Below are 26,493 nucleotides of genomic sequence, written 5' to 3' on the forward strand. Positions count from 1 at the left end.
AACAGTGAACTCAGACATTAACCAGGAAGGCATAGGCTTAACATTACAAATCTGGAAGTACAGAATTTTTGCAAAACTAATGCACTTCCCATGTCGATGTCACTCTGTTTTGGAATATCGTTACTGAGCTACAAGAAAAACCCCACCTCAGTTATGGAAATTATTGTTTTTTAAAAACTGATCCTTCTAGATCACCCACAGTTTAGCTGAATACATAACACTCCAAAGTCCACTTCCAATTTGACAAAGTCAGCCAACACGAGTCATGACACAAGCAATATCCGGGGTGGGGATGGGGGGCGGCTCTGATCTGGAAATGAAAGTGAATACATTTACCGAAGCTTGGGGAGTATTACCTACAAGAGACTTCTTTTTACAATTGAATGTATGCCCTTTTTTAAAAAAACCTCTTTTATGACACTAAAATAGGACAGCGTTAATGGTTTGTATGGGTTTTTTTTTTAAACCAACCTTTTACACCTTAGAAATAAAAGCAATGCCAACTCTGATCCCGTTGAAAGACCGAAAGCATGTCTCAAAAGATGTATATTATTAACTATCACACCTAAACTGAAGGGGCAGGGATACTAAATTTTCTCCAAAATATAGTCACTGACCTTAAAGAGGTGTTAAACTTTTAACCAGTACAATAAAATCCCCTTTGTGATCTCAGTTACTCAGCTCACAATCCTATGATGCTGTTATTTCACCAAGGAGAATTTCAAAAGGGAACAGGAGATAAGGCTACCACATTTGGTTCAACTCCTACAAGCAGGCAGCTGGGTCAGAGAACTACTGAGCAGCTGCTTAGCTAGGCATTACAACCACACGTGCCCTGGGAGGAATATCTGGAAGGAGCCCCTGAAGTCAGCGTACTTTCTTACATTACATAAAGTTGTTGTGCATTTGTTTTACTGGTGCTGTCTTCCAGGACACTTGTGGTTGAAGCTTAGAAGATAGTGCCTCAACATGAAACAGGAAAAGACTGGGGAACCTGGAAAGTGGAAGCCAAAAATCACTTTGTCCTGAATAGTTCTTCATTGCCTGAATGAAACTAGAAAAGAGGGATCAACCCAGCATCCACACTGGGGAGCTAAACCACAGAAGTTCATAAATCTAACCCTGCCGTAAAACTAGGACAGAGCAGAAAATCTACAGACTACATGCCTTGTTTCTTAAATGATGGGAACAAAAAAAGCAGGTATATTGGAAGGTGGTCTCCTCTTACTTGCCAGAATAGACTAAAAAAGGTATCTCTTAGCAAAAACAGACACACAATGCAAGAGACTCAGACTTGTATTTGCTTCCAACATATATTATGTTAACAGTCAGAATCTAAGCAAGCCATTTTCCCAGTTATTGTCTATAAAGATGTAATTTCATTATGAAAATACTTCAAGCATAAACACATTTAAGGACATTTCAGTAGAAAGTGGAAGTACAGCAGGAATAATCAAGATGCCGCACCTCCAAGTCATTGGTTCAAATCTGATTCAGAATGGTAAGGTCAGAAAATAGGTTTAAAAACATTGGTAGAGAGAACAAAGACAAAATCCACCACTACTGACACTTTTGTGGGCAGTCTCAAATGCTAAAAGATTGAATATGCATGTAGACTGAACTAACCTTTCACTCTAGAGTTGGCTGTTCCACGTGTGAGTTGAGTAACACTGAGGGAGAAGAAGAAAAGAAGCTTTCACTGCCAATGGTTGCACTTTGAGTACTATCAATACAGTACCTTTTAAAAATAATGCAAAGATGGTGAATTGATACAGTGAAACCACAAATGATAACTTTCCAATAAAGATTTGGATGCTAGAAGCAGCTCATGAAAAAAGACACAAAGAATACTTATCAATAAGGTAGCAGTTACCCTGTGCAACACTGAGGTCTTTATTAAAAAGATTCCTTATTTCTCAATTTTTCAAAGACTTTAATGAGGTTCCGTCTCCGTTTTTTACTGTAATATGTCAGCTTTGCAAGTTATTACAAAACACTTAAATGTCCAGACAAAAATATCACTTACTCATCTGAAGAGATAAGAGGTGAACAAACAAGTCTTTATAGTGATGAGGTGGGTGAGGTAATATCTTTTATTGGACCGACTTTGTCTCTCTTTTACCCTGGAACCTACACAACTACAACACTGCATTCAAGTCTTTATAGTAACCTTAAATATGCCAGTTTCTTACTAGAACAAAATTCAACTGAATTATGATAGTAGGCTCTGTGGCTAACAAGCTTTTAGCTCAGATAACTACAGTATTTGGTCATGTGGAATTTTAAGGATCCATTTCTCATGTTTCTCTTCTCCCTAGTATTCAGTTAAGTCAAAAAACCTTTGGTGGAAAGAGCTCCATTTGTCATCCCTATTTCTTAGTGACTCAACATAGTTACACATTCTGGTGCACATGCTTTTAGACATGCTGTTCCTGATGGAGTAATTGTCACAAGAGATAACCACCAGAAAAGGACAGTTCAGGAATTCTGCATTAAAAGACCTATAGTAATCTACGTAGTCAGCAAGATTATAAAACATCATCTAGTAAAGTGTTAAACCTTTAAATATAGAGTCATAGCTCTATTTTTTGCCCAGTGTATTTATTATTTGAAAAGGCAAAGAAAAATGGCAAATGATGCATTAAATCTGCTTTAAATTATCAGAAATATGCTTCTGATTTAGCACCAACACTTACTTTCTCTGAATGAAACATACAAAATTCTCATCTAGAAAAATATTTTTAAATATTCAGCCACTAAAGAATGTTATGTACTGTTCACTGAGATGGAAACTATTCTTTCAAAATGTCTTATTGGTTTATAATATTAAGCCTTTTGAGATATGCCTTTTTCAATGGAAAGAGCATTTAAGAGAATTTAATTAACAACAGTAGAACCTTAAATCCCTTGTCAATCTAAAGACCAATTACAAATCAGGCAATGGTAGTGGAAGCTTCCCACCACTAACTTGTAACCTTGTTGTACAAGTACCTAAAGGCGGAAAATGTCACGTCCGTTCAATCCTTGTTGAATTGTACCTACAATTTGACTAAGGTGTGTTCTGGACCATTAAAACAGCTTCTTTTATTCAATACTAAATTAGGCAATTATTTTTTAGTATCAATTCTATTTCATTATTCTTTTTAAAAATCACTCAACTGTTGTGTGTAGCCATATTCTATTGTATATAAATTATACACAGGTCTAGTGTCATTATGCAGGTTTCAAAATCAAATTTGCTGATTTAATGGTTAAAGAGTTTTAAATGATACACAAATCCAAGAGTCTTTTAATTTCAAGCCTTGTTTTCTGGGGATTCCTAATTCTGCTGTAAAAATTCCTTTGAGTAAAACATCTAAGCCCAGAACTATTCCCCACTCCTGCCCAAAGTTTTTAAGGAAAGGGTATTGAATCATCATGAAGCAATTGTACATATGTGTGGTTTACTGGCAATGTACATTTTACACTCCTATTCAATTAGGAAATAAATCAAATGTAGCATGCTTATATTATAAACCAGTGGTTCTCAACCAGGGGTGCGCGTATCCCTGGGGGTACATGGGTGAGTTCCGGGGGTACATCTAAATATTTGCCTAGTTTTACAACAGCCTACATAAAAAGCACTAGTGAAATCAGTACAAACTGAAATGTCATACAGACAATGTCTTGTTTATACTGCTCTGTATACTATACACTGAAATGTAAATATATTTATATTCAAATTGATTTATTTTGTAATTATATGGTAAAAATGAGTAAGCAATTTTCAGTAATAGTGTGCTGTGACTCTTGTATTTTTATGTCTGATTTTTTAAGCAAGTAGATTTTAAGTGAGGTAAAACTTGGGGGTACACAAGACAAATCAGACTCCTGAAAGGGGTACTGCAGTCTGGAAAGGTTGAGAGCCACTGTTATAAACTATGTATTTAAAAATCCTGATGGGTAATATTTTTGCAGAGTCTAATAAAATTAAAGACAGGCATTTAGATTATAAGCTCTTTGGGATAGGTACAATCATTTTCTATGGCCTCAATCCTGTAAAAAATTACACAAGTGCTCAATTTTACATACCAAGTAGTCCCATTCAAGCCAATGGGTCTACTCCCACTGCATAAAATAAGCACATGCTAAGTCTGTACAGGATCAGGGCCTATGTATGTACAGTACCTAGCACAATGGGACCCCAACCAGGCTGAGGCCAATAGGTGCTACTGAAATATAAATAATAGTGAACAAAAATCAGATCAGAACTCCAGACTCTGAAATCTGGATCCAGACCCTCTCCACTGGGTAAATAATTCAGTAAAATCAGTTTCATAATGACAAAAGCAAGGAAATTTGAAGACTAAGGTTAAAGTTATCTTTAACTGACTCCTCTGTATAAGGCTTCAATATCGATCTCTAAATAACGGGTGATCATAAATTCCTTACTTGACATTTCTAGCCGTTATGTGGAAAAGCACTTTTTTTGCTTCAAAATTCTCTCTTTTAATGTGGTCCAGGTTATCAGCAAAGTGCTCAACACATGACAAATGAAAATATCAGTTTTGAAAGTTGTCCAGTGCCCTATTTGGTCCAAATTTTGGTTTTCTACTTAACTTGAAAATTCACCAGTAAATCTACTTGCTGTTCTGTTTGCCTGGCTATTTTATGACTTGCACTTTCAGCGAAAATGCAAGAAGTTTTTATTTGTTTGGAGTGTTATTTTGTTTGTTTTGCTAATGAGAATTGAAGGAATATGATCCAAATTGTTTAATGAGTGTGATTTTCAGCATAATGTATCTGTCTTAGCATTTGTTAGACATGATTGGCTAGTTCAGGCTTTCAACTTTGTCCCTGTTTGATGGGCCTTTTTCTTCCAGGGGCATAAAGTTGTTTTGACACTATATATTTTTTCTTAAGGGTGGGGGAAGGGGCGTTACACTTCCTGTCAGTGCTGGAATAATACCAGGTAAAGATGTCCCAATAGAAGTCCTAAAATAATATAATTTTCCAGAAAGGAGAACATGTGCTGATACACTCCTAAAATACAGTGCTTAAAAAGTTTAGAACCAACTTCCACCTTTGTTTCAAAGGTTGGGTGGGGGAGAGAGATAAAGTAACAATGTCTTTATGGCTTAAGAAAACTGATCAGTCGATCAGCAAAAAACCAAACAAAACAAAAAAAAAAAGCCAAAAAACATTAGTTACAATTCCAGAAGATATTTGAAAAAACATTTTGAATAAAAATACGATAAGTACACTTATACTGTAGCCTACATAGGTAATGGATCAATCTTGCACACAGTGACCCAAGCTTAAACTGAAAGATATAATTCTGTACCTATAGTAGTTCAATACATATTCTTATTAAAAGCAGCCTGGCTTTTTACAAAAACAACTTTTTTTAAAAAAACCCTCAATATACAGAGAGTTCCTAAACAATTAATCATAATGAACTACTGCTCTGGAAAATCTATTTTAAACAAACTCAAGGTTACAGGTAATGGTCTCAAGACATTATTAGGCAATCTTTCAAGGAGGACAGGTTTTATATTACACATAGTGGTCTCTTTCATAAGAAAAATCTTGGCACTATGAAATTATCAAAAGGCTAAGATATGCAACAATCGGTAAGCCGTACTCCTTTCTTTGACTGGAGCATTTTGTTTCTTAGCAATATTGTCTACCATGCCACCTACTAGCAAATCTAGAAAAACATGGGTAGCAGAACACATCATCACAGGGTGCTGCTCTGAAAACCAGGCACTTTAGGGAAATCATCTATCTGCAGGGTGGGGGGAGAAGCTTCATAGGCGCTTCCCAATTTCATACTGTGAAAAAGCTGCACTACCATGGACTCTGTAACAGTATTCCAGTGCCACCCAGAGATATGAAAGCCACATGCTAACTGAAGCATGGGAAAACAATTAGCTCTATATTCCTCCCACCCACCTACCATTCAAAAGAGAGACTGAAATATTACACAGGGACACTGTCAACTTGTTTTGTGTATTTTTTTAAACAACTAATTTAAAATTCCAGTTTCTGATACCATCTAAAATATGCTGTATAACCCCAGTACGCATTATTAATTGCTTATAACAAATTTTTAAGTGTTTTTCTATTCCTTGTCTATGTTCAGAAAGGTCTTTCAGCAAAAGATAACTTGGCTGTACACAAAAAACCAGTGAAACTGACTAAGCACAAAGTAAAACTGGAAAGATTTCCTTCCTTCTATTTTAAACACTTCAGGTGTTACTTGTAACTATAGTAGTTACAGAATTTTCAGCAGAACTGTTTTCTAAGTTGATACGTCCCTTTAAGAAAAGTCACTCTGGCGTACAACATAGTTTTAAGTTATGTCTACAATCACAGAGAACAGTAGTTCTCAACCCTTTCACAACAGAGCACCAACTGACTTTATAGACACCTCAGTACCTTATTTATAGAAAACGAGTAGGTGCTTCTTTTTCTGTGCATTTTTTTATTATCCTTCTGGGTACATGTAATCAAGGTCAAAATCACTGCTGAAAACAACTAAATACAAATATCAAACTAAAACGTACAGGTATTTTATTAGTTGCCACATAATAAAACAATTACCCAATAGAAATGAAATACCTTTAGAAATGAACAGAGAAGTTACTAGTTGCCTCAAATGATTAGCCATTTTAATATGGAAAAGAAAAAACTGAATACAGATGTGCAGTAACTGTAACTGCTATTCTAACATTCAAAATATATTTCTGTATACAGACACTCCTCTTTCTCCTCCCACTGGTGATTCTCTCTATGCACTAGAAAACTCGCCTCATCTTCATGAAAACCAATGCAGACATCAGCCTTGCCTGGGAGGTTCTTCAAGAATCATTCTGCCCCTCACCAATATGGATGGCAAAATAGCTACAAAAATACGTTTTTTTAAAAAAGGAATTAAAAATTGTAATTAATCAGCCTTGTTTTTTCCCTCCTACACTAAGGAAAGTGGTTTAATTTGTGTTGATTCTTTAAGTTATTGCCATATACATTCGGTTAATCGGCGGATGGGACTATGTTGCTTTCAGCTCCACAGGGTGGGGACTCACTAAAGCTGACATTGTCTGAATGCCACAAAACAGATTCCTCTCACATCCCCGGTCCACTTTCAATCCCTTTTCTTTTCTACAAAATTAATCGCATTCCTATTTTTACATTAAGGCTCTTATTTTGCACCTCAAGCTCAGGAAAGCCGCGAACAGGACTCAAATGGGGGGGGGGCGCGCGGGGGTAGAGAAAGAGACAAACCACAGCACCTTTAAAAACAGACGCACACCACCCATCAGACCCGCTCTTTCCAGAGCTTGAGCTGAACTGATTTTTAAGGGGGAAGAGAACTGGAGCCATGAACAGTGTAAAAGACGAGGGGCGTGATGCGGTACTGCTGCTGGGGCAATCCCAGCCCCTCCTCTTCTACACTCTGCCTTGGGTGGTAGCTTTCCTGGGGTGACCCTATGGAGCAGGGATGTGGGGGAAAAAAAAAAAAGAGGATCCAGCTCCTCCGATTCCCACCCCCCAGCCCCAAAATACAGGGGAGAGCCCTCCTCCCTCTCCCCCCATCCAGCTTTATTACACACACTCCTAGGGCACCCCAAGATCCGATTACTGTCTCCCTCCCCAAATCACCGCCCCCAGCTGGGATGTGCATATCCCCCACCCGGCTCCCCCAGGGTGGGGGCGCTCCCCAGACAGGACAATAGGGCGAGCCCCCAGCCGCTGCCCCATAGACGGCGGCTCGGAGCCGGCCACTACTGGGGAACCCGCTCCCCAGGCCGGGCGATACAGCCCGCGGCTACTGCCAGGGGAGCAGGACGCGGCGGGAGGAGGACCGGCTCCCGGCTCCCCTTCCCGGGCAGGCGCTGAGCACTCACCGCGGCGGCGGCTCGAGGTCGGCTCCTCCGGCTCCTCCTCTCGCCGCCCGGCTAATGGTGGCAGCGCGGCGCAGGCGGCTCCCCCAGGCGCTTCCCGGCCCCTTTGCTCAGCGCGGAGCCGCCCCCGCCTGGCAGCCCGAGCGCGTCCCTGGCCGGAGGCTGCGGCGCGTCTTCTCCCCACGCCCCAGCGCCTGACTCAGCCCCAGCCCCAGCCCCGCCGCGCCGGGCTCTCCCCGGCCGCTCACTTCCGGCGCGCAGGCCCCGCCGCTCCCTCCGCCGCAGCCCGCTGGCTCCCCCGCTCCATTCATCCAGCCCCGCGCCCGGCCTGCTGTGAGCGGCGAGGCGCCGCCTTCCCCTCAGCAGCGCCCGCTGCCGCGCCCGCCACGCCGCCGTGCGCTGAGGCTGCCGTGCGAACGGGGGCTCGGCCTTGTGGAGCCCTGTGCCTAGTCCCGGGCTCAGCGTCCACATTACCGCCTGAACATGGGCGTGCAGCTGCTGGCCCTGGGCCTCACAGCTGTGCTAACGTGTCCACACTGCACAGGAGGGGGGACCCTCAGGCAGCCCCCGGGCCTTGCTGGGCGATGTATTAAAATGGAGATGTCCCATTTTATACACTGAGGCTTAGGCTATTGTATACTTGAGGGCAGTAGAAATGTACGGGGCTGAAAAATACATGGTAGGCTAAAGGAAAGTGTGTATCCTTCAACTGTCCCTTAAAAGAAAGAGTTCCTTCTTTTTCCTGGGGTTTTCCCCTTATTTCTATGCAATAAGGGTGGTCACCCTACTTCTGACTCAGCTCTGCCTTGAGCTGCATCCATGTTGCAAAATGACAGGGTGTAGACCTGAGTCACAGCAGGATTCACACACTGATCCACCCCACTCACCCTGCGTTCTAGGTCCTGAGCCCTTGTGGACTAGAATCAGACTGGTTTGTGTGTGGATGGAAGGGGAGCCTGTGTTCAGACCTGAGTTAGAGCCCAGGATTAGTGTGCAATGTAGTCATATCCAGCCTTCAGGGCTAACCACTGATTGTTGCATGTCCTGGGACTGAGTGGGGGCAGGAGGGAAATGCACTAGCCTTGGTTGAGGTGCCAGCCACCGTACATGGCCTGTGAACACCCAGCACTAGCTCCCTCTTCTCTAAAGCAAAAGGCTACATTTTCAAAATTGTCCAGGGATTTTCAATGACCCACCCGAATCAACTTGAAAGGGACTGCACTTTCAGAAAGTGCTGAGCCTTTGAAAATCTAATCCCTCTCCTGTTGGATCCCTTCCCCGCAAATCATTGGTCACTTTTGAAATCTAGGCCAGAGAAATTCCAATTATCTGAATGTTTAAGGGAATACTAATTATTCAAAGGTTTTGAGTTTCATAGCCACACAAATTGAATTTTAGTTGAATTTTGGATTCTGGAACTAAAACCTAACTTTAGCTCATCTGAAACTCACATAAGCAGAGTTTGGATAACCAGGTTTTCCCAGTCTTCCGGCTGAAAACTCCCAAGGCATTTCACTAGAGGTTAAATGCAAGTCCAATTTTGTTCCCTATGGACGCAGTTCATCCTTGACCTATTTAGTCATTTATGTAAGAACATAAGAGCCATATTGTGTCAGAACTGGTCCAGTTTGCCCAGTATTCTGTCTCCAGTATTGCCCCTGAAGCTCTGGTAAGGGCAGATGTAACAGATGAAGGGAATTATGGAGTGATCCACCCCATCTTCCATGCCCAGCTTCTGGTACTCAGAGGTTTAGGGTCACTCTGAGCATAAGATTGTGTCCTTGACATTCATGGAGGATAGGTCCATGAATGGCTATTAGCCAGGATAGCCTTCAGTTCTTATTTTAATCCAGTTATACTTTTGGCCAAGTATAACTCACAACATTCCATGGCAATGAGAACAAGTACTTCCTTTTGTTTTTATTAAACTTGCTGCCTGTTAATTTCATTGGGTGACCCCTGATTTTTGTAATACGGGAAAGAGTAAACAACATTTCTCTATTCACTTTTCCCACACCATTCATGATTTTATAGACCTCTCTCATATCCTTCCTTAGTTGCTGCTTTTGTAAGCTTATATCAACAGGAGAGCTCTCTCCCATCCGCATAGAGTGGCTATGCAGGAGATCTTACAGTGGTGCAGCTACAGCGGTACAGTCTGTGTAGATTTCGCCTAACAGTGAGAACAAAGTGATGAATTAAGCAAATGAATGACAAATGCAGAAAGCAAATCGCTCTAAACACAGTGCACAAAACAGTCCTAAGACACATGTCACATATCACAGGTAGTGACGGATGATTGATACCCTGAGGCCTGTTTTATCATGTGCTTCCTTATAGTTGCTATGTGTTCCCTTGACTACAAAGTTCCTCATGATAGCTTTTAAAGTTCTCGAACATATAAAAATTAAGTTCCATACCTTGTATCTAATAGTTACTATAAAATCTAGAGGCGATTTTTAAAAAAGTAGAACTTTTTACCCTGATTGGTCATGAAGGAGAATCATAACTTCATCACAATCTTTTATTGGTTGTGAAGCCCAGAGATTATATGGCATAGGAAAGCACAATGGACAGCACACAGCAGCGATCAAACACACATCACCAGAAATAATTTTTGAGTTAAACTATTTCCCATTAGCTCATGAATTCAGCAAATATTCACCTTGAACACAAGTCTGAGTAGTTATTAAAAAGGACAGTGTCAAATCCGGAGTTTGGGGGCGAGCGGGATTCAAAGAACAAAAAAGAATGGGGGAAGGGAGAATTCAAATCCTAACATGAACAGAATATTTGCATGGTTTATTTTTAATGTCAGTGAAGATGGTTCTTATTAAAATTTAAATATTCCCCAAAAATGTGGAAACTTGAATGCAACATTGCTGTTAGTGAATGAGAACAGGAAAGTACAATTGACTTTTATTTAATAATGAAAACTAGCTGAGATCATTTCATAGTCCAAGATGCGTGAAATGCAGAAAAGTCGACCTCCTGAGGTCCCTTCCAACCCTGATATTCTATGATTCTGTGAACAGCACAAATAGTGAAAGTAAACTAGATGTTTACAATTCTTTCTTTTAGTAATCTTACTGTAAGGTATTTATAGCAGCAGGGCTATTTAAAAAAACAAAAACCAATAGGCCAAATTCTGTCCTCCATTACACTGATGTAAATCCAAAGGAACTTGAAATTCAGTGAAATCAATGGAGTCTCTCCTGCTTTTTCACCAGGGTAACTAAATTCACACACATTTTAGTATCTTCTCAGAGGGAAGCCATTCCATACCCTTCTTTGTTGCTCTTCTCTGAAGCTTTTCCAATTAATCTATATCCATTTTTAGATGGATATCTGGAGCTGGACCCATGGATTTCTAGAGTAGTAGTATTATATTTTCTATCTTATATTCTATCCCTTTCCTAATAGTTTCTAACATACGGTTAGCCTTTTTGACTGCTGTTGCACACTGAGCAGAAGTTTTCAGAGAAGATGAGTCCACCATCTGTTTCTTGCGTGGCAACAACTAATTTCGATCCATCATTGTACATGTATATTTAGAATTTTTTCCAGCATGCACTATTTTGCACTTACCAACATTGAAGTTCATCTTTCCATTTTGTTGTCCAATCACGCAGTTTTGTGAGATTCTTCTCTAACTCCTTGCAGTCTGCTTTGGATTTGAATAATTCTGTATCACCAACATAAAGTCAGATAAAATATTACAAATACATTTTTGCAGCATTTTGCACTGGTATAAGTGCAGGGCAATAGTGAATCAGTGCCTACATGTTCCTCACTATAGCTTTCATGTAACATGTAAAATTTCACCTTACATGACCCCGGAATAACTTTAGCTATTACCTACAAAACATAGTTATGAACTCTTCCAACATCTACATCACTCATTCTATACTTTTATTTAATAGCAGATGTACATATTAGTGAATTAAAGAATCCAGAAAGATGTCTTCCAAGTCATAGTTACAGTTCTTATTAGAATGACTAAAGGGAAATTTTACACATGTTTTTGGTAAACATAAAGGTATAATTTATGTAAATTGCCTCAAAATATATAAATCACAAATTAACAGTATTTTTGACAATGGTTTTGGTCTAAAAGTTGGCTTATTTACAAAAGTAATCTTAACTTTCATTTAATATTTCACATAAAAAATTTAAACAAAAAGTGTTGTGTAAATATTATTTTCCTCTAAATATTTGTGCTAAAAATAGATTTCAGCATAAAATGTTATACACAGAGCTCTTAACATAGTTACAGTAGTTTGAAAAAAAAAATCTTAACCATTAAGTACACAATTTTCTATTGCGTCAGTCTCTAAGAATTTGTGTCGTCAACTACGTGCTTTTCTGTGGCACCAGGTCCTTGGAGGAGCTCCTCTCCTGTACCTCTTCTAAGTAGGCAAATTCCTCTTTTACTGACCTTAGGAAGTCAATAGTAATAGTTCTCTCCTGTGTACCAACATACAGCCAATCACCACCACGATCACTCTATAAGGTTATACTTATATAAATACATATGAGACAAATCCTAAACTGGTGCAATTTACACCAACTGAGGATCTGTCCATCTGTTGTACTACCCTCTCTTGGTCTTTAGATTGCAAAACTCCCCAGGGCAGGGACTACACCTTTTTTCTGTTTGGAAGGCATCTGGCATATATTGGGCACTACTGGAAATAATAAAATACAAGATGAAAACTCTACTGCTGTAAAACTTATTAGGTGTGCTTCTGGGGAAGATGCCTTCTTAGCAGAGCTCCAAAGCTCTAGTAGAGGAGAGCCTGTGCTTGTGGGAAGGTACTTTTTCCCTGTGCCAAAATTGTTCACAAATAGAAATTTGAAATACAAGAGGTTGGACATGTGTAACATTTTATACATTGCGATTTGACACTGAAAATTTTATCAGTCAACCTATACATGTTATTTTCTCTATTATCGTATAACAAGTAATTAAAAACAGTTTTGAGAAATAATGGCTATTTTCTTTTTATAGAACATTATTAGCCTATGCACAAGATTTTGCCTAGGTCAAAAGCAACATCAAGCTGCACATCAGGCTTAAAATGAAGCCAGTATAAAAACAAAACAATTTTACATGTACATACAATTAAGGCTTTATAACCAAGGCTAGGTCCAACTCACTTCTATAACTTCACGCAGAAGATACAGAAAAACATCTTGAATATCCAAATAATCTTAACAGTTTTGTTTCCAAACTGCATGAAATCCTGTGAAATACTATGAATGGATGAAAAATATCCTGCACAAGTTTGGAACAAAGTCATGGGTACAGAAATATCATGCTGACTGGACTACAGACCTTACTGCCATTTATAAAACATCAGTCTTCAACAGATTCACAGAAATTTAGTATTTTGTCAACAAGAATGTGTATTATTATTCTGTAAATGCAAACAAAAATATGCCCAGAATTTTAATCTAACCATTCAAAATGTCGCATACTTAATGCAACCTTGTTTCATATGTTGTGGGGTTGTCCCACTGTTTATAAATGTCTGGGTTCAAATTTATTTTATAGAAGTGATAGATATATTAATTTTCACTCCAGCTCTGAGGTTGTTGGTTGTCAACAATGACAATGCTGTCAGTGGGTGTGAAACTGATCTTATCAACATGTTATATTGTGTCTCCAGATTCCAATAAGTTAGTCATGCTTTTTAAATGACTTAATGACACTGAATAAATCAGAGCAACAATGAAAAAAAGGGTAATAAAAATGAATCAATTTAGCATGAGTGGGTTGTTGTGAGATGCAACCAGTCCATTCATTGTTAACTTCATAGTCCAGTTTGTACCTGCTTTCAAACTGGCATTAGAACGGTCAAAGTCAGACTCAAGACTCACTGAATTTGTCAGACCACTCTGTTTATTAGCAAAGCGCTTTGCCAATGCAAACCATGTGATTGTGAGCCTCCTGCAAAAGCTCAAGCTAACTTATGTATACAGATAAGCCAAAGCCAATTTAACATAGGAGACAAAAGGAAGCAGAAACTGACAAATATACATACATATCTTATTTGCATACTAACGTTTACCAATCTCCTAGCTCAGTAGGAGCTCTAAGTTAATTAGTTTGAGGACCCATTGTCTCACACTCCTTAATGTTTCTCTTCCTGACAACTAAATTTCAACAAACCTTTCAAGCAGCATTTCTTTAATGAATTATAATTTCAATATAATTGATTCTACTTTCACAATCCCTCCTTTTGGTCAAGCTACGCAATGACCAACAATTACCGCGTTCCACATATCAATCGTTCTTTATCTCTTTATTCATCAGTGATATTTAAAATCATCAAATTAGCACTCTGGTTTGGGGCAGCTATCTGTGTAGCATGCCTTACACAATTTTGGATACAACAGGAAAGTAACTGAAAACCTACAAAAATGATTAGGATTCCAAACAGGAGAGTTAGGGCTTCCTGAAACAACCAGTTTCCTATGCCAGAGAAATTGAAAAGGTTACTTAGCCACTTCCATAAAGAACTTGGCTCTTCGTGGGGAAGATATGCGATTTGTTCTAAGTGGCTAGCACGATCTATTACCTCATTGGTGTTGTCTGGTATATACACACACAACAGTCTTTTCCAATGAGAGCACAAGTCCCTCCTTTTGCCGCCAGCACTATGTCCAATGCTTGACGGTTTTGGAGGGCCATCTGTCGGATTGCCCCTGTCTCTTTGGCCAGGGCTCTTAAACTTTCTCCAGTTTCATTTGCCATTATTTCAACTACTGCTTGTAACCTTAGGAGCCTTTTTGCATGGTGTATTACTCCCCCTAATGGTATTAAGGAACCACCAATGGCCTCTTCCCAGGTTAAGGGGCTTATGTTATTTACCTACCATTGGGCATCTGTTAAGTCCCTTCTTTTTCGCCTGAAATTGCGGAGGCGTTCTCAAGGGAAGGTTCCTAGCACTCGGAATTGTGGAAAGAGTTGGGCGGGATAACAGATTCCTGACCAATTAGCTGGTAGTGCGGTATAAGCTCTGGTGCCACACACCCAGCGATGACCTATTAAGGCCGGGAAGGGTTGGTTGCACCCATTTGTCATATAGGTGTTTGCAAAGGAGGAGTAGTATCCCCCAAAGGGTACAGGGTAATTCTCCTTACGAGGAGTGGTGTTATTAGCATGACATTGAAAGATTGTATTGTTTTCATTAAGGTTACTATAGGGGGAACATGAGATTGATTTCTCTGTTTGATCCCAGGTTGAGAAAAAATTCATATCTCCATACCCAGCCCGCCACTTTTTAGTTTTGTTTGAATAATCCCATACACCATTGGCCACAACATGCTGAAGGCAATGGCTTTTCCCCAGATCCAGCCCTGTCCCATTGCACACCCAACACCATGACCTTTTCCCTCCATTCCTCTCCATTTAGATGCATTTATTCCCACCGCTTCCCAAGTGTCATTGCTGTTCCATATTTTGTTTAACGGACAAGGCCCTCCAGTGAGGTCTGGGGACTTGAGTGGGATAGCCAGGACAGGAACACCAGTTTGAGAGTGGGCTGGAATGTGGCTGCAGACCCAGCAATTAGAAATATTAAGGGTCTGAGCTATCCACACCTGCTGCTGGATAAAAGAATTGTCATCGTGGTCTCTCCAGACTGTAAGATACCTGCAGCCGAGGAACAGGCAGAGGTGCATGTTGGAGGCAAGGCTCTTCTGTTTCTGACAACCTCAACTGAGGGAACCGCAGTCACGGTTTTACGCCCACCAGGCAGTAGGCTTGCTACTGCCTTTTTTTTGTTCATCATCTGCTTCTGGCAACCCTTACGAGAGCGTAGATTGTAAGGTATTGCAGACTGTTCCTCTACATCTTCTTCTGGAGTCAAAATTAACTCTGCGTTGTCCTGAGGTGATGATTGGTTCTCTGGAGATGGTGCCTTCTTACACTGTGAAGCATGTATCCACGCTGCGATGCCAGATAGTTTAACAGCCGTCTGTGTAGTAAGCAGTACCTGATGAGGACCCTGCCACCGGGGCTCCAAGGCGTGCTTTCGATGATGGCGCTGTACGTAGACCCAATCACCTGGCTCAAGGTTGTGGCAAGCGTCGGAGGTGGGTTCCGTGGGCCAGGCAGCTCGAACCTGTGAATGGAAGTGACTTACAGCTTGCATTAGTCCCTTGCAATACTGAAGGAGCGCACTGTGAGTCAAGTTCAAATCTGGAACAGGAGTAATGGTAGTCATAGCTCGCAAAGGGCGTCCCATAACAATTTCAAAGGGACTTAATTTATGCCTTTGGGATGGAGTGGATCTCATGTCCATAAGGGATAATGGTAAGGCTACTGGCCAGCTTAATCCTGTAGAGTCACAAATTTTAGCAAGCTTATTCTTAAGTACACCATTTTGTCTTTCAACTGCACCTGCAATCTGTGGGTGGTAGGGACAGTGCAACAGATGCTTGATATGCAATATACGGTCCAGGTGTTGAACAAGTTGTCCAGTAAAATGTGTACCCCAATCACTGGACAGAGTAGCAGGAATTCCCTTGGCAGGCATAATATGATTTAACAAACATTTGGCAACAGACAGTGAGTCAGCCTTGCGACAAGGAAAGGCTTCAATCCAACCAGAGAACAAACATACCATAACCAATATAAATTCATATTGTTGACACTTAGGCATTTGTACAGAATCAAGTGGCCAATGCAAGAACAGTGCTTGAGGCAGGCCCCGGAACCCCTGAGCCACTTTTACAGGTTTACCAATATTATGGCTTTGGCAAGTGGTACAGGCTGCACAGTGGTGGGCTGCAAAAGAACTAAAATGGGGGGCCCACCATCCTGTCTTAGTTACAGCAGAGACCATCCCCTCCTTTCCGACATGCGAAACACCGTGTAGGAGGGCGGCCAGAGACGGGTAGAATGAAAAGGGGGCTACAAAGGCGCCAGTAGGCGAGCGCCAAAGAGAATCGGGATGTAGAGAGCAACCTTGGGCAACCCAGGATTCTCTCTCGGTTTCTGGGGCAGAGTCTTGGAGCAGGGTGAGGTCAGTGAGGGACGGCGGCGGTATAGAAACAGAAAGGGAACCTAGAAATGCATCTGGGGAAGGTTCTATGGCAGCAGCATGTTTAGCAGAGGCGTCAGCAAATGCGTTACCCTTAGCAACATCAGTATGCGCCATTGAGTGGCCAGGGCACTTAACAATAGCTAGGGCAGACGGAAGTAAAACTGCATACAGGAGGGCAGCGATGTAGGGCCCATTTTTAAATAGGGGTACCGGCAGAGGTAAGGAAACCCCGAGTTTGCCAGAGGGTACCAAAGTCATGTACAACCCCAAAAGCGTAGCGGGAGTCAGTGTAAATGGTGGCGGAGCGTCCCTCCGCCAAAAAGCAGGCACGGGCGAGGGCAACTAATTCAGCGACTTGTGCTGAGGTTACAGAAGGTAAAGGCGCAGCTTCCAGGGTTTCAGAGAGTGAAACTACAGCGTATCCTGCAAGGAGACGACCTTGGTCGTCTCGAAAACAGGAACCATCAGTAAATAAAACAAGGTCAGAGTTAGGGAGAGGGACATCAGAAAGATCAGAGCGTGGGACGGTGACAGCAGAGACAGTTGCAAGGCAGTCATGGGGATCACCGTCATTAGACAAAGGAAGGAGAGTGGCAGGGTTTAACTGAGAACAATGCTTTATGATGATATATGAAGCTGATAGTAGTAAAAGTTCGTACCTGGTAAGGCGGGCAGAGGAGAGGTGGCCTGTGTTATGTTGTAGCAGGAGAGTTTCTACAGAGTGAGGGACCAGGAGGGTAAGAGGAGAGCGGAGAACAAGGGAATCAGACATTTCGACTAGGCGCGCTGCAGCAGCCACAGCATGCAGGCAGGGGGGTAAGCCTTGGGCAACAGGGTCTAAAGTGGCAGAGAAATAAGCCACTGGGCGGTTCTTTTCTCTGTGCATCTGAGTGAGAACTCCAAGTGCACACCCAGATTGTTCGTGGCAGAAAAGGGTAAAAGGCTTAGAATAGTCAGGCAGCCCTAAGGCAGGGGCAGAAGCCAAACCCTGTTTGAGGGAAACAAAGGCAGAATTGGCCTCAGGGGGCCACGGCATGGGGTCAGGCACAGAGAATCGAGTGAGTTCCTGGAGAGGTTTTGCAAGGGAGGCATATTGGGGAATCCATTGTCTGCAAAACCCAGCCATGCCTAAAAGCTTCTGGACCTGGCGTGGGGAGCGGGGTCGGGGAAAGCTAAGGATAGCTTGGATGCGGGTGGGAGAAAGTGCACGGGAACCCTGGAAGAGGAGAAAGCCAAGGTATGTGACAGAAGCTTGACAGAGTTGTAGTTTAGAGCGAGAAGCTTTGAACCCTTATTTGCTAGGGCAGTAAGGAGCACTAAAGAGTCAGTTTCAGAGGCAGACAATGAAGGGGAACAGAGGAGTAGATCATCTACATATTGGACTAGTGTGGACCTGGACAGGAAAACAAGGTCAGCAAGGTCTCGGGCTAATGCTTGGGAAAAATATGACGGGCTTTCAGTATACCCCTGGGGCAGTGTGGTCCATGTGTACTGTTGCCCCTTGTAAGAAAAGGCAAACAAGAACTGGGAGTCAGGGTGAACCGGGACAGAAAAGAAAGCAGAGCACAAATCAACAACAGTGAAATGAGTTGCATCTGGTGGGATAGAAGCCAGAATCTTTGAGAGAGGCAAGTTTTGATTCTGTCCACCTATGATTTGCCTCTTCCCACCACTGCATGAATCAACCAACCTCTCCTTTTGCCAATTTAGTTTTAGGTTGGCCGAGTTTGTCTTTTAAGACATCTACTCAGTCTTTGTCCCAAGATCCTAACAGTGGCCACTGAATTTTGGGATTCTCCTGAGTTAGCCTAGACCATTTTTCCAGAAATTTACAGGTGTCCGGACCCTTCCTAAAATACATAAAATGAGCTGGCGTTCCTTCAGGGAACTGTCCCGACTTAGACATCTGGTTACCTATACAGGAGGACTTTACACACCAATCACACAAGAAGGAAAGTTGGGTTCGTCAGAGCGATGCCCAGTGCAACACACAAAAGGAGCCCACAGGCTACTGCCTCAATCGTCCTTGCTTTCACACCAAGGGTTTTACCCAAGGCGCAGTGCGGCTACGATTGTGCAGATTTCACTCACTCAGACCATGGGGACAGGAACCCTTTGGTCAGCCGATCCCTGGACGGAGACGGCGCCCAGACTCAAACACACCACAGGGAGGATGGATAGACACAGAGACAAGACAGTCCTTAGTCCGGACAAAACACAGAAATAATTACCTGACCAGATTCCTGATGTCAGATCCCGGGATCCCTACCAGAACAGAGTGGGAACCAACAGGTTCGATGGCGTAGACATCACTGTGGTCATGCACCCTTCTGTTCTGGCGGAGGACCGCTCGGGCCAAATGTCCAGGTGCCGGCTTGCCACGGCCGTCCTAAGAACGGTCAGGAGTCACACGGCCCCAGTGAAGATGGTTGCCATCTCGGTGGAACCTCCAAATTGTCAAAGTCAGATTCAAGACTCACTGAATTTGTCAGACCACTCTGTTTATTAGCAAAGCGCTTTGCCAATGCACCCATGTGATTGTGAGCCTCCTGCAAAAGCTCAAGCTAACTTATGTATACAGATAAGCCAAAGCCAATTTAACATAGGAGACAAAAGGAAGCAGACACTGACAAATATACATACATATCTTATTTGCATACTAACGTTTACCAATCTCCTAGCTCAGTAGGAGCTCTAAGTTAATTAGTTTGAGGACCCATTGTCTCACACTCCTTAATGTTTCTCTTCCTGACAACTATATTTCAACAAACCTTTCAAGCAGCATTTCTTTAATGAATTATAATTCTAATATAATTCATTCTACTTTCACAGAACAATACCACCCAATTTTCCAAACCAAAAAGGTTTAGAGCCACACACAGTCATAACGGTTCTTCGAACTCTACACCCCAGAGCTTTCATCGATAGTGGAAGAAAAAAGTTTGTGGCTAACTAACACAAAGCCTATTTTTGGCACATTGAATCTTTAATCCATTATCTTAAAGCTGTTAAGATAACCTACTGTCTAAGCAGATAATACAACAAATTTCATGCAACATGGATCAATTATCTAGATTATCAACACTGAGGATAGACTTGATCTGCAACTCCTCTACAGAACCAGGACTATCTAGCATCCATGTACATCAATAAGTTACAAATATAGACATCCCCAAGATCAAACAAGTACTCATGACCTGCAAAAGGCTTAGGTTAAGATTTTCAAAGTGTTGCATCCATCTCCCAGTGAAATTAATAGCTAATAATACAAAAATAGTAAAGTCCTCTGCATGTCTTGAAAATGTCGGACTGTGTGTATACTCCTTTCAAGTGGGAAAGTATCAAATAGTACATTGTATTTAATCAAGTTAACAATTCCATGACTATTAACACCACCTTCTTGATTCTCAGGTGTTTTCAATCAAAGTGTAATTATTAGAAAGCAGCAGTAACTGATATTTACTTTTTCTTCTTGAAAGTTTTTCCATTGTGTGTTTTAGTTGTTCAGAAAAAGAAATTAAAAAAAAATCACACACACACATGAAAATTAGAGGGATCTTCTGCAAAGAATGCACAAGGCAAATCAGACACATTTTGGAAATGTGGGTTAAAAAAATCCCACTCATTTCTTAAACACTTTTACTTTGTTGGGTTCACCATAGCTCAAAAACAACTTGGTCTAGAAATGCCAAATTTGGTGCCTTACCCATTTACAGAGCTCCTAGAAAGCATCAGAGTCAGCAAGACTCATCTTCACACTTTAAAAATATCCACAAATATCTTGCTCAGCCTTAACCATGGCAGTTGCTACTATAGTTGTAATGCCACTTCCAAATGGGAGTTGTTATAAAAATAAAATAAATTGTGTTGCATTATTCTGTTAGCAATGGACAAAACATTAATTTATATTAATATAAATTAGGGCTGTCAAGCGATTAAAAAATTAATCGAGATTAATCACGCTGTTAAACAATAAAAGAATACAATTTAAATATTTTTGGATGTTTTCTATGTTTTCAAATATATTGATTTCAATTACAACAGCATACAAAGTGTATAGTGCTCATTTTATATTTGATTATAAATATTTGCACTGTAACAAACAATAGTATTTTTCAATTCACCTAATACAAGTACTGTAGTGCAATCTCTTTATCATGAAAGTTGAACTTGCAAATGTAGAATTATGCACAAAAAAACCTGCACTCAAAAACAATGTAAAACTTTAGAGCCTATAAGTCCAATCAGTTCTACTTCTTGTTCAGCTAATTGCTCAGACAAACAAGTTTGTTTACATTTGCAGAAGATAATGCTGCCTGCTTCTTGTTTACAATGTCACCTGAAAGTGAGACCAGGTGTTCACATGGCACTGTTGTAGCCGGTGTCACAAGATATTTACATGCCAGATGCGCTAAAGATTCATATGTCCCTTGATACTTCAGCCACCATTCCAGGGGACATGCATCCATGCTGATGATGGGTTCTGCTCGATAACAATCCAAAGCAGTGCGGACCGATGCATGTTCATTTTCATCATCTGAGTCAGATGCCACCAGCAGAAGGTTGGTTTTCTTTTTTGGTATTTTGGGGTCTGTAGTGTCCGCATCTGAGTGTTGCTCTTTTAAGACCCTTGAAAGCACGCTCCACACCTCGTTCTTCTCAGATTTTGGAAGGCACTTCAGATTCTTAAACTTTGGGTCGAGTGCTGTAGCTATTTTTAGAAATCTCACACTGGTACCTTCTTTGCATTTTGTCAAATTTGCAGTGAAAGTGTTCTTAAAACAAACAACGAGTGCTGGGTCATCATCCAAGACTGCTATAACATGAAATATATGCAGAATGTGGGTAAAACAAAGCAGGAGACATACAGTTCTCCATCCCCACCCACCACCCCCAAGGAGTACAGTCACAAATGTAATTGATGCATTTTTTTTTAATGATCATCATCAGCATGGAAGCATGTCCTCTGGGATGGTGGTTGAAGCATGAAGGGACATATGACTCTTTAATGCATCTGGCACGTAAATATCTTGTGATGTCAGCTACAACAGTGCCATGTGAACACCTGTTCTCACTTTCAGGTGACATTGTAATTAAGTGGGCAGCATTATCTCCCTTAAATGTAAACAAACTTGTTTCTCTAGTGATTGGCTGAACAAGAAGTAGGACTGAGTGGACTTGTAGGCTCTAAAGTTTTACATTGTTTTGTTTTTGAGTGCAGTAATGTAACAAAAAAACCCTACATTTGTAAGTTTCACTTTCATGATAAAGAGATTGCACTATAGTACTTGTATGAGGTGAATTGAAAAATACTATTTCTTTTATCATTTTTACAGTGCAAATATTTGTAATAAAAATATAAAGTGAACACTGTACACTTTGTATTCTGTGTTGTAATTGAAATCCATATATTTGAAAATGTAGAAAAACATCCACAAATATTTAATAAATTCCAATTGGTATTCTATTGTTTAACAGGTTTCAGAGTAACAGCCGTGTTAGTCTGTATTCACAAAAAGAAAAGGAGGACTTGTGGCACCTTAGAGAAATGGCCCAACTTGATGATCACTTTAGATAAGCTACTACCAGCAGGAGAGTGGGGTGGGAGGAGGTATTGTTTCATGGTGTCTGTGTATATAATGTCTTCTGCAATTTCCACAGTATGCATCCGATGAAGTGAGCTGTAGCTCACGAAAGCTCATGCTCAAATAAATTGGTTAGTCTCTAAGGTGCCACAAGTCCTCCTTTTCTTTATTGTTTAACAGTGTGTTTAATTGTGATTAATTTTTTTAATTGTGATTAATTTTTAGTTAATTGCATGAGTTAACTGCGATTAATGGACAGCCCTAATATAAATAATTCAATTAATTCAGTCTAGATTTAAAAATGCGTTCCCTCCCTCCATTTTATTGACCATTCACAATAAAGAGGAACATGCTGAAGAGAAATTGGCTTTGAAGCAACAACTATAAGAAAAATCGAAGCAGAGTAACCCATATTTTGTCAGATAACAGACTTATTTAAAATGTGGAAAGAAAAGGGGCACCGCAAAATTAATGGAACAAATACACCATACTCTAATCTTATTTCATCAGTATAAATCAGGAGCAACTCCATATACTTCAGCTGAATTACTCCTGATTTATACTGGTGTAACAGATCAGAATACAAGGTAAAATTTTCAATGAGATTTAGGCTTCTAAATCACTTAGGCACATTTGAAAATTTTACCCATAGTACTTAATCGGGTGGAACAAAATATTCTGTTAATCTGGTGTATGGTGTATTAAGCAGGCAGTCTCCCAGCTGAGGGGCCACAGAAGGCCCCAAATGCAGTGGAACCATGATGATTCCACATTGCAGAAGGTCCAGTTTATGGAGAAGCCAAATAAAGAGACTATGTAGTCCTGGAAATGGAGCGCCTCAGTGGCCCACTCCATGCATGAGGTGGGGCGGAAGATGGTAATGGACAGCTGGGCATCATGGCCTGGTATTGCCAATGCATCTACATACAGCACAATAGACTACTGATAAACTTCATGGGATGTGGTGGGTGATGGGTTAGGGAGAACAGTGACTGTGGCTTTGTCTAAAATCCATGGACTATAATCATGGCTATGGGCCAAATGCATGGGTGCCCCTCAGTTGGACTTCTCATTAGAGAAAGGATTCATTCCTCTCTACCCTCATGCTGCTCCTCCACACAAAGCATGTTTCTTAAGGCTTTGTATGAAGGACAAAAAAATTACACCCTTAGTGCAGAGGAACAGCTTAAATGCAGCTCAGCATTTTGCTTAAAGTGCTGTGTGTCTAGTCTGAAAGTCAATAATGATTTGGGGGAAATTATTAATAATCCCAGTGAGACTGATACAAAATCTAGTTCTAAAAGATTCACAAGGTATTTTTTAGGGCGGTCAAGACATTAAAAAATGAATCACGATTAATCGCAGTTTTAAATCACACTGTTAATAATAGAATACCATTTATTTAAATATTTTTGGATGTTTTCTACATTTTCAAATATATTGATTTTAATTACAACGCAGAATACAAAGTGTACAGTGCTCACTATTTGTTTTATTACAAATATTTGCACTGTAAAAAAGAAAAACAAAAGAAATTGTATTTTTCAATTCACTTCATACAATCTCTATTATACCTCTGGAAGGGTGGCTGAAGCATGAAGAGGCTTACAATGTTTAGCTTATCTGGCGTGTAAATACCTTGCAACACAGACTACAAAAGTGCCATGTGAATGCCTGTTCTCACTTTCAGGTGACACTGTAAATAAGAAGTGGGTAGCATTATCTCCTGTATATGTAAACAAACTTCATTGTCTAAACAAGAAGTGGACTTGAGGGCTCTAAAGTTTTACATTGTTTTGGTTTGAGTGCAGTTATGTAAGAAAAAAAAAAATCTACATTTGTAAGTTGCACTACAATACTTGTATGAGGTGAATTGAAAAATACTTTTTTTATTCTATTATTGTTTAACAGTGCAATTAAAATTGTGATTAATCAAGATTCATTTTTTTAATTGAGTTAATTTGTTTTGAGTTAATCGTTTGAGTTATCTGCAATTAATTGCCAGCCCCAGTATTTTTTAAATGCATAACTGAAATTCCTATGGAGCAATATTGTGATCTGCATTTCACAGCTGGTGAACTGAGGCATGGAGAGATTAAGTAACCTACCGAAGGCCACACAAAGTCTGCAGCAGATCCAGTAACTGAACCCAGCTTTCCTCAGCTCCAGGCTAGTGCCTTAACTGCAAGAATATCCTTCCTCCCTTACTTATTCAATGAGATTCTCTTTATAGAAGCATAAGTTTTGTCAATGTATAATAGTTGATAAATCATCTGTCCTCTAATCCATTAATCATTCCTTAAACTGGCTACTTCAGAGGAAAGTGAAACATCCCCATCACATATCTGATGGTGAGAAAATATTCTTTCCAGACCCTTATTGGCAATCAGTTTATACTGCTGAAGCATGAGACTTGATAGTCCCCTGCATTGTTTTAATCTCACACAGCTGCAAATGTTATCTTTGCTTATGAAGCTTTCTAATCCTTTTTTTAATTCTACCAAACTGTTTGCCTTGATGACTTCCTATGGCAGTGAGATTCTACAAATAAATGCTAAAGGAGTATTTCACATTTATTGAGGAAGTTCTTTTGTAATAGGACAACGAGCATCCCTAATCAACTTTCACTATACAACTTGTTATTTTATCTACCTCTATTATATCATCTTTTCCTTTCCAGCAAGTAGCCCAATGTTTGAGTCAGTTCCTTCAATGGGAGTTGAGAGTGCTCAGCACATTATAGGACTGGGTCCTCTAATCTCAGTTACCCTTTCTAAACGTGTGTGTTCCACTTGAATTTTCCCCGCTCTCTTTGTTTTACATAGCTAAGTGTCCTGTCCATTTTCAAGTCCTGTCCATGGCTCTCGGGCACATATTTGAGTGTGGGATGTAGGCACCCACTCACATATACAAATTAGCAGCCAGGCACACAAAGGTGAAACTTTCAAAAGTGCTCAGCATTGGCTCAGTTCGACTCATACTGAAATCAATGGTTGATTTCAGTGGGAAGAGAGCACCAAGCACTTTTGAAAATCCCACCCACAGGGATCAGTTATATTGACCCTGCTCGGCTCAAGTTAACGGTAGGGCATTTCAATCTCCATGTGGTGGAATATTCCCAGTTAATCTTATGCCTTCAAAATGTTATGTTAAACATAAGACTATTTTATACTTGTAGGGAAAATATTTTCCCTACAGTTTAAATCTTATTATTTATTATTTTTAAAGTATGTAATATTAGAGAGTTTTCTGCTGAGATAATGAGCAGCTGTTTTTCAAGCAGCAGCTAGACTAAGATTTATCAGTCCTCTATGATTCTCTTTCTCCTCCCCCCCAGAGGTGAAAGTAAGCCGATATGGTCTGGTACGGCGTACTAGCAAGAGCCTGTATGCCGTGCCAGACCGGACCGGACCGGCTTCCCCGTTGGTGATTTAAAGGGCCCAGTGCTCCTGCCACTGTGGGGAGCCCTGGGCCCTTTAAATCACCTCTGGAGCTCCGGTAGCGGGGCTTGGGCAGCACTTTAAAGGGCCTGGGGCTCCCCACAGTGGCAGGACCCCTGGGCCCTTTAAAGCACTGCCGGAGTCTGGCTGCCGGAGCCAGGCTCTGGCAGGGATTTAAAGGGCCGGGGCTCCGGCCGCTGCAGGGAGCCCAATGCCCTTTAAAGCGCCGCCAGAGCTCCGGCAGCGGGGCTCGGGCTGGGGCTCCCCGCAGTGGCCGGAGCTCCGGGCCCTTTAAATCCCTGCCTGAGCCCAGCACGGATTTAAAATGCCCAGAGCTCTGCGGTGGCCGGAGCCGCAGGCCCTTCAATTCACCCCTGAGCCCTGGGGCTCCCAGCTGCCTCTGCAGCAGGGTGTTTTAAAGTCCCCAACCAGAGCCCCAGGACCTTTAAATCACCTCTTCCTGTTGAGGCCACGCCCCCACTCAGGACTCCGTGTACTGGTAAATCCTTTAAGTTACTTTCATCCC

The 26,493-nt window shown here is 41.0% G+C and overlaps 1 protein-coding gene across 4 annotated transcripts in view; it reads right to left on the reverse strand.

The window, feature by feature from the left end:
• RAPH1 (Ras association (RalGDS/AF-6) and pleckstrin homology domains 1) overlaps window positions 1-26,493 on the reverse strand; it is a 536,692-nt gene that overhangs the window by 148,817 nt on the left and 361,382 nt on the right. The window contains exons 1-2 of one of the 4 annotated variants that reach the window (XM_074967966.1): window positions 7,890-7,946; window positions 1,627-1,670 (exon numbers count right to left, since the gene is read on the reverse strand). The exons of 2 other annotated variants lie outside the window; for them this stretch is intronic. The gene's annotated coding sequence lies outside the window, so the exon portion shown is untranslated. Of the gene's footprint in view, window positions 1-1,626; window positions 1,671-7,889; window positions 7,987-26,493 lie in introns of those variants that run through there. One more of the 4 variants, XM_074967965.1, reaches the window with a different exon arrangement.

The sequence above is a fragment of the Natator depressus genome, chromosome 11 (genome assembly GCF_965152275.1).
Source record: "Natator depressus isolate rNatDep1 chromosome 11, rNatDep2.hap1, whole genome shotgun sequence".
Classification (NCBI taxonomy): domain Eukaryota; kingdom Metazoa; phylum Chordata; order Testudines; family Cheloniidae; genus Natator; species Natator depressus.